General features: G+C 40.2%; 1 protein-coding gene across 1 annotated transcript in view; it reads left to right on the top strand.

Annotated features, from left to right (window-relative positions):
- Positions 1-1,844: 1,844 nt before the first annotated feature.
- The window catches only part of LOC121518614 (protocadherin-16-like), a 134,937-nt gene continuing 126,910 nt past the window's right edge, over positions 1,845-9,871 (top strand). The window contains exon 1 of the mRNA XM_041801048.1: positions 1,845-2,341. The gene's annotated coding sequence lies outside the window, so the exon portion shown is untranslated. The remainder of the gene's footprint in view (positions 2,342-9,871) is intronic.

The following is a 9,871-nucleotide window of genomic DNA, read 5'->3' as shown; positions in this document are numbered from 1 at the left end:
CAGGTTATAATCTCATCTTTTATATGCAGATATTCAAACAAGAGTATCTGGGATCCAAACTCAGGAACAAGACCACCTGGAGCAACTCATTGAAGTTGGTGCAAAACTTAAAGATATACTTATAAGTTAAGCAATATGTACAGAAGAAATTACCCTATTTTCAACCACATGCATGCGTATGGTCTAGAGAATATGACAGAGTACTACAAAAATAATCATATATACATATGCCAATATCAGTATGGGTGGATGTATAGTAAAGCAAAAGTTATACAAGGTGGATAAAGGACTAAAATCACATTTAAGGGCTTAGTAAAAGTAAGTTCATAAACTTAAAAAGTTTACAATTGAAACTATCCATTTACAAACAACAAACATAAAAAACAACAATTAGGGTTACAGATGTTGATTTATTCACAAAAATGCTGAAAGTTTTATTTTTTAATAGCAATGTTGAAAGTACTTTTCATACTGCAGTGAGTGCATAAGCTCTTCAAGGTAAAAAAACAGACTGTTTAGAAAGTTTTTCACCGCTTTCCTGGCTTGGTTTCATGTGAGCAGGGCCAATATGTGGGCTCATGATGTCCTGAGCCCACAGGAGGGAATGACCCCGCCCCTTTAACTCGATATAAAATCACAGAGCAGTTCATCTCAGTACAGTCAGTTAAATGTTGTTTTTTGTTCATTTTGAGGTAAATTTGCCAAATCCATCAGCCACAGTGGTCTACGGATCATTTAAAGTATCATAACAAGGAGATTTAAAGCCAGACTTTGTCTCTTCTTTTTGCCAGAGAAGACTAAACATAAGGTCAACATTCAGATTGTAACATTTTTTTCAAACCTGACAGGATTGTATTTCTCCTGAGTGGGCGTGGCTTCAGCTCATTCAACAGACACACCCACACCATCCTGGAGCAGATTCTACTGCCTCATTTCTCATTAATCTGAAGCTCAATTTTATAAACTTAGAGATGTTTTATGTGACTGAAATTTGATTTAGGGGTTCATAACACCTGTCATACAAGAAACCTAAACACAGATTCATTTTCACTTTACAGGGTCTTTAAGCCTCATAAGCCACCCCCTTGCTCCGCCTATGGGCCCAGCCTTTTTCTTCATTTCTATGACCATGGCAAACTTGAAACCTGAAATGAATGTGTCAGAAATACACGATTAATCCTGGAGGGAAAATGCTCTACAACGGAACAGCTTACAACAGTATACTTAAGAAATAGGAATGAAATAATATTGCAACAAAAGAAATAAAGCACAAGCACAGAGTATTAAAAAATAAAGTAATGTAGGGAAATAAGCAAAAAACAAAACAGAAGTGGAAAGATAGGCCTACTGTAAGAGTAGCCTATAGTCTCAGTGTTACACATATGTGCAGATGAAATCTGATAATTATTTTATAGTTCCTAAGAAAGATATAATTAAATAATATGTAAAATAACAGTAATAAAAACATATTCTTCGTAAAGTTTGTGACTTGTACGTCCCCCTGAATCATTTAAAAACAAAGTCATTCTCTCTAAAGAAGAAAAGAAGAGGTCGTTGTCATGGCTCATTTGCATGCATTTTTTAGGGTAGCATGCTGAGCTAAACTCCTCCTTTGATGATGCTCGCTGCTCTCCTTTGTCTCAAAGAAAACTTCCACTGAAGGGAGCTGGGGGGCACCAAAGTCCTCTCTCCAGCCTCCCCCTTTCTCTGCTCAGTCCTCACTGTACTCCACAGCCTGCCTCTCCTCCTCTGTCCCCCCTTTTGTGTTAGCTACCCGAATAAATTAGCAACCCAAGTCGGTGAAGGGAGGAGGAGAGGAGTAGGAGGAGGGGGGGGGTCTGGGCCTTGTGGCGGAGGAGTCGGCTTTCAGTCGTCAGAGGTGCACAGTCCCCTCAAGCCGCTGTATCCTTACACACATACACGCGCTCACGCCGTGTCTGAGTGACTGGATGCTGAGAGGGAGAAAAAAGCGGACTGAAACGTTTAGCAGCAGAGCACTGCAGGGGAAGAAACCGCTTCTTTTTTCCACAGAAACCGGAGAGCTTCCAGCTGATCCAGACGTGCTCACCTGACACGGGGAAGGGGACGCCGAAAAAAGAAGGACCCTTCACTGGAGGACTACCGGATTCAAAAATTGGCGGAATTGGCTCAACTGTCATTTAAGTGGATATTATGTAAAAACAAAAGACGCCCAGTCCAGCAGGTCAGCACTGCTCCATTCAAGATTTTTTGTCCCTGTGGATTGTCTGTCGTTGTGGGGGAGAATTGGAAACCCGTTGCATACTAATCAGTGTTGGAGGGGGATAACCAGAGAGCACATCCAAAGCTACGTCCGATGAATGTAAGTGACAGCTCTGTTATTTCTCTGATGCATCTGATCAGTCAGAGATAAAGGTAGAAAAATTAGCCCTTATGAATGGGTTCATCCTGCATCTGCACCTTGCATTCATGAGCTGCAAGATACTCAGGCTATAGGATGTAGGGGGACTATATGAGAGGGAGCACAATGCTGTTACCAATGTATCATGGTGATGCAGCAGGCAGCTTCGTATTGATTATTGATTACCATTTATGGCCAATCCAGCAAAGTAGACAGCTAAAAAAGTGGAACACCTTTCAAAGTAAAAGCTAAAAATAAAAGGGGGTTAGGTAACAGCAAGGCTTTATGTCTTATGGAAATATTTAATAAGAGTTAGTCAGTGGCTTCCTCCCTAGGATTTCCATTTTACAGGGATTACACTTTGTGTTGCAGGGAAGACTTAACCACTTTACAGGAAACACCATGATGTGTTCAAAGTGGGCCAGCATGCTGTGGACTACTTTCTGAGCTTAAGGAAAACTAGTGGAGGAAATTTTAAGCGCTGAATTATGCCTCCAAGCAAGGCATTAGACGAGAGCAGGGCTCTTCTGATTGTAGTGTAACTTTCCCTTTTTTTTTGGCTGATTATGAAAACAGAACCAAAAGAGTGCAGAGGGACTATCTCAGCAGATGATGGTGAACTATATTATCTGCAATCCTACAAAAACAATAGGTCCAAGAGGAGTTTTGGTGGTTCTGATGTCAAGCAAATAGATTGTGGCACATTTTTTCCTAGCATTAAGTGTATATATAGCCAGCTCTGCCTGTAGATGTTTACATGCTCAAAAGTTAAATATGGGCACCCAGGAGCATAAACCACAATAGCTATTCCAGTCATATCTGGTGTCCACAAGCATCCACGGCTCCTGGTTTTTTGGTGTTTGGAGGGATATGGATCTTTGCATTATTACACTATCCACTTACATGGTGCTGTATGCTCCAGCTCAGCAAACAGGCAGTAAGAGTTTTTCTTGCGGAGTGATGAGGCGTACAGCAGGACATTTTCAAACAGGAACCATATGGATATCAGTTGGTGCAGCTGCACCCATGTATGGCTTATGTTTGTACACGCAATTTATAATTACTGACATCGGCTGCTTTAGCTGTAAGAAACTCTGCCTACTCCCAAAGTCAATCAAGATGTGTTGAGAGTTTAGTGGGTTGTTGGTGTGATTGTTGAAGTTATAATATAGATTTTTCAAAGCTAACTCAAAAGAAGACATTTTAAATTTCAGTCTAGACCTGATCTGTAGCATTTAGAGCTTGCTGGTTTTGTTTTGGCAGTTGAGGTGTCAGTTACATCTGTGCTAATTGATGTCACTCCATTCATTTAATCCAGTGTCAGGTCTTTGTTGAGCTGATCACCAAAGCAAACAGTGCTGTTTACCTTCCACTTCATGGTTCAGTGTAGCTTAAAGGATGGGCATAATGCTGACACCGTGTCCTAACAGCATGCGAGTGTCAGACATCATATCACATCGCACAGCATCACATGCTCGCTGTCCACGCCGCATCTGTTAAAAATTTAATTCTCCACCCTGGGAGTTTTAGGCTTCCCTTGTAGACAGTATGATGTCTAGGTGAATGCAGGAAAATGGTGTGGCTTTGATGGCTGTGAGACATATAGTTTTTCCTTCATGTTGACAGGGCATATCAGATATGGAGATTGATACTATTGGTGAACAACTGTCTCCTGTTTGTGAAACAAGCTGACAAGCTCTGTTGAGTGAGGAAAGTAAAAGAACATCGAGAAAATATCCTTTCAGACCCTCCTGATGCCTTTTCATCATTCTCTTCCATTATTTTTTCCCTGTTTCAATGTCAAACCATGCTTGCATGCTGTCAGGATACTGCTATAGGAATCAGCGTCATCAAGCTGATTTTGTCGCTGACACTTCTGTCATGTGTTGTTAGGACAAGGTATGACTCTGCTGGTTAAGGGTCATGGTTCTCATTAAAGCTTGGTTCAGAACATACATCCACAAGACTGCCCCATTACTTTCCTTTTTGAGGATGTGATTGACTGTAACCACTAGTAGTGATAGGAATCACAGGGTAACTAACAAAACATTTCAAGCAGTAGGACACAGTGTGAGATCATTGGATTAGGGATGAGTATCGAAATCTGGTACCAACATAGTACCGGTACCAACACATTCGTTACCTGCCATACCGTATTACATAACAGATTTTGGTGCTTCATTTTAGAACCTCACTGCCACTCCAAAGGACAAGCACTCTTGTCACACATTGAACCATTTTACTGCACAGTGGATACAGAGTTTTAATCTGCAGAGAAGGCTCTGCTCAAAAGATGCTGCTTGGGTTTGTCTAGCAGCATGCTTTCATTTTTCAGGAAGTACAGAGCTAGAAAATCTAAGAAGGTGGTACATTTATGACATTGCAAATTGAATACAATAAAATTGGTTAATAAGTAATTAATCCCTAGTTGCATGAGTCTGAATATGAGGATGCAACACATTTTATGCCATAAAGGAGGAGACTGGGGTGGAGGAGGTGAAGTTTTGCCAGCAGCAGCAGCAGCAGCATGATGCATCAACATTAATACAAGAAGGAAATAGTGAGAAGTGCATTATATGGAATGAACCACTGTGTTGACAGAAAGAGCTGTGATTGGCTGTTGGAACTGGGAAGCGATAATTGCGATCAGCTGACTGTCAGCTCCATACTTTTCACTGCTGTTTGACATTATTCTGTCTCAAGGTGTTTTCACACCTGCATCATTGATCTAAACCTTGAAGACAGGTATGAAACCTCTCCTGGACCATAGTCCAGACCAAACAGCCCGTCCTTGGTCTGACCAAAAGAGGTGGTCTTGGTCCAGACCAGACCGACTGCCCTGTGTGAAAACATTATTTTGAAAGTTGTGGACCTTCATATTAATGACAAAAAATTACAGCATGAGAACCAGAAAAAGAAAATCCAAAATCACAAAATGAGCTGCGGAAGTGGGGAGAAGAGGAAACCAAATATCTTGTTGACGTTTGGTCTGATGATGTTATTAGTGGCCAACTGGAAAAAACACATAAAACTCAGAGGGTGTGAAAGAGTGAGGATATGAGAGAACAGCGCCACCTGAAGAAAAGAAACTGCAGCAGCAGTATATGACAATGCATGATCCTCTATGAAAAACACTTACCCTTTCTTCCGAGTCCGTGTTGCCATGGCTTGCAGGATTACAGACTGTCTTCTCTTTTCCTGTTGAAGACCATAAAGTCATCTAACAATAAAGCGAATAAAAGGAACTCGACTTAGTCCTCGGTACTGCTCTTTGTGTTGGAGCTGTTGGTAGTACCAAAGCAACATAAAATAATGGCGGAAATGACGATTTCATTATTTTTTGTTATGTACAAGCTACTCACATTATTCAACATACCGATGTGAGAGCCCGCCAGCTAACTAACCGATCACTGTAAACTATAGAGACACACAACCCATATAGTTGATGTTGATATCATGTAGGTTTGTCACGTAAAGTCCATTGCAGTAATCACAGTGTAAAACCAAAATCAACTGAACTAAATATTTTAAGGATGTTCCTAAGCATCTATTTTCCTATTCAACTCAACGCTCATTTAAGTTTTGTTTAACCGACTAGTCTTAAGAAGAAAAAATCCTTAGAAAACAGTTAAATTCCTCACAAAGTCATAGTGTCAGCGGATGTGACGTTAGCCAGATATACTCTCTACAGCAAGGCTAACATAACAAGCTAGTGCCGCCAGCCTTTGTTCCTCTTTGCAGATTAATATCATGCTTTGATATGTGGCCTCTTTTCACTTTGGATGGAAGTCATACGTGAGTTCAACCCTCGACAGCCTACACACCACTTTATTTTCATTTACTACTTGAGAGAACTGTCATACCACTCTTCCTACTACATGCTGACCACTAAGGTTTGCATCCCTGAAGTGCCAGACAGGAAATCAGCGGCCATTAACTGAAGCTACAGCGGCCTCTAGTGGCAGGAGGTTCATTACAGTTTAAAAGAGCATTATAATCCAGGATTTCAAGCCTGTGTTTATAAAAATGATGGGTAATTTGTTTAACTGACTCGTAATTCCTGAGTTGACTAATTTGATAAACAAATTTAACGATTTTAGCGATTGACCATGCGCATCCCTAAAATATGTACATGACAAAAACTCCTTTATGCTTTGGCTCTATGAATTCCCTTCATGTTGCCCTTGTTCGTGCCATTCATGTGAGTCACAGTGCAAAAAAATATTATATCATAGCTGTATCACATGGATCAGGGTTTTCTTTATCTTATTCCACCTCTTAAGTCCTGTAATCTCTCATCAGACTCATGCTGGGAAACACAGAAAAATCTTTGCTTGAGCTTTAACCAATTTAGCCTTTTCTCAAAATGAAATATAACACAGCCTGTAGGGATATATCTTTGTTTATTCTAATGGTATTACTTCAGGGAATGTCCAAGTTTGGACTTTTTTCTTCTGCAAATCTCAAACAATACTGAAGGTTTACTTTAAACTTTGTAGAGTAATCAAATAGCAAATTTGCCACCCACATTGATGCTGAAATTCTTCTTGTACTGTTTATTCTATTGTCCTCCTTGTGGCTGCTATAAAACCCAAAAAGATGTCAAATTTGTCTTTTCAGTCATGTTTCATTATGTGCATGATTTTATCCTCCAACCACTTTCTCACGGGGTCAAATGTCCTTATTGTTACAGAGATGCCATGTATAAAATATTGCAAAGGAATCTGTTGAAGGCTTTACTATAAAATCTTCTTCAGCTCATCAACTTCAATGATGGCGCACTGCCAAGAGAGAAACAGGAATACAAACAGAAAGCATCTTCCCACCCAAATGTTGCAGCTCAAACCGAAATCTGTCTGATTGTGTTGCAGGACTGTTTTTTCCTGGGTTTTGTTTTGAGTCCAGCGTCTGAGTACAAATATCGGAAAGTGACTCAGTGACCCCGTCTCCCCCTCCTTTTCATCCACACACACAGATTCTGACACACACGCTACATACACAGCTCCTTTATCTTTCCTCACTGACTGAACCAGGACACGTTCCCAACCTTAATCCCAGTGCTAGAAATGTTGAATTATCAAACTAGTAGTGGCACCTTTTTAACTCTTACATCAAAACAACATGTCAGACAATAACCATTGTTTCTTCCTCCTTGCTTCTACATGTAGCAAGAGGAAATATTTACCCTCCATCTTTCATTCCCTGCTGATGCCTCGGGTTAGCGTTGGTGTTTTTATTTACCTCCCAGACCACCGTCTAAGACGTTACAAATGCGAAAGCCTCAATATTGAGGGGATTTCATGTAAGTTTAGTTTATAAGACAGCATGTGAACTGTTAAGCTGCAGTATTGCATGAGGGAGTAGCTTTGATTTCCTGGAAAGCCACCTCTGTTTGCATCATCCATCCACAGGAAGGCTGGGCGGTTATTATTAGCTTTAGTTGTAGAGACAGAAAATAAGATCCTCATTGATAAGGAATCCCCTCTGCTGATTGCACCACATTTCATTAGCTGTACCCTGAAGGGATCCCAGGTTGCCATGGTAGCTATTATCACCAAATCTGCCATCTTGCTGTGATAACAGTCGTGAAATTTAATTACAGCATTGTAAAATTAAAGTCTTGTGTGCTTACATGCACAGAAAGTGTTGCCTCAAATATCTGAGCTGGTAGTGCATTGATGCATTTGTGGAATTTCTATAAAGATGAGCCTAGATGACAGCATACAGTTCTGATTTATTGAGTTTATTTTTGCTGGCTGCCCTTGGATCTTAATCCATGGTCTTTCAGTCTTTCCTCTACACCTTTGGGAGATAATGTCTGAATTATGAGTTTTGTGCTTTGCAATTTGTGGTTATGGTAATATTTTATATAAAATACAATCTGCTCAAATAAATAAATCCCAGATATTTAGCAGTTATAACTCTTCAGTCATCTTCCAGCTTTCACTGGAGCTTATTTTTTGACAATATGTTGCAGTCATTTCCCTGAGGAAATACACATCTTACCTTCCTACTAACAGTACAAAGACTTATCTATCTGCTGCTCTGCAGAAGATATTATTCCACAACGGACTCAGCCAATCAGAGGAAATGACCGGAGTCTCCTGTCAGATGCAGAGTGATTGACTTACTGGAGTTTTGAGATGGTGCACAGTCATTTTTTGTTTGTTCTGAGGCCAACTTCCAAAGTAATTGCCATCATCATTATTCATGGTCCTTGTCCAAGCAGTAGGGATCCAGCCAGGATAATGATCAGGTCAGACGAGTGGGAAAGACTACAAACACTGACCAAAATTTGAAAAAAGACATCTTACAGTCCTCTAATTTGACAACAAATGTTGATCCAAACTGGCCGGCATAACGTAACCACTCCTTAAACTGGCCCATTATCAGGATTGGGGATAATGACTGTTGGAAATGGCTTGTTAATATATTCCTGGAGGAAGCTGCAGATGGAAGTCCTCTAAAGCCTGGTGTTGTCTCAAGTTTCTCTGCCGTGGGTTGGACCTGTGACATCGGCTTACAAGTGCCAAAGTGCGGCAAGATCATTGGAAGTCTGGGTTTCTCGTTTCAGTACATGGATGGAAACGTAATTTTTTTCTCTACCTGCACATAGACACGCAAGCAGCTGGCCTCTGGACGTACCTGTAATATTGATGGAGGTGCAGCCAATGACAAATTCAATCAGTAATAAATCTCTTTAGTGTTTTTCTGACTAATCGCTTAACCATGTGTGTCATAAATTTTTAAATAACCAGTTAGAGCAGCCAGAACTTTAAACTTAGAAATAAAAATCAAACAGTATTATCTGTTTTAAGCAACACAGATCCCCAATATTGGGACGTTTGTCATTTTTAGTTATTTAATATTGCAGTTAATTTCCTTAATACCTACATCATTTTAATACCAAAACATTGCCAATGTGTTTGTGCCATTTAGACATTCATCTTCTGAGTGCAAGACTTATGACATAGATGGAACATTTTTAAGCCATGACCCTCTTCAGTGTTTTTTTATTTAATCAAAACAAATGAAAGTGCATTAATCAAAAATCCAATGTATTAAAAAGTAGTTCTTAGCAGTGAACAGTCCAAACCTCCAAAGCATCCCCCACCATGTAAGATTATTTGGAGATGACGCCATGCAGCAGTGGAGAACACCCTTTGGGGGGCAAGTGTTGATTTCTGCATAGAGAAATGGTCCCAAAAGGCCATGTTTTGAGCTGTTTACAACCATGCCAAGTGTTCAAAGTGCAAAAATATAAACATCCTTTATGCTTAAGCTACTTTTGTGCCCCAAAGGTATTCAAATATTGGAATGGGGTCGGGCTGTAGACCCTGCATCTTTGGCAGCCACTCTCACAGACAGTTCACGTGAGATGCAGTCTATTTCAGAGCAGAAATACACACTAAAACTTTGAAAATACAATAGGATTAAACTTGCGTTTGGGGTTATGATAAGTGTTAAGGTAATGGGTAGGATACCAAAAGT

Source organism: Cheilinus undulatus, linkage group 12 (assembly GCF_018320785.1).
Source record: "Cheilinus undulatus linkage group 12, ASM1832078v1, whole genome shotgun sequence".
Lineage (NCBI taxonomy): Eukaryota > Metazoa > Chordata > Actinopteri > Labriformes > Labridae > Cheilinus > Cheilinus undulatus.
This window is presented reverse-complemented; position numbering and strand designations above follow the sequence as displayed.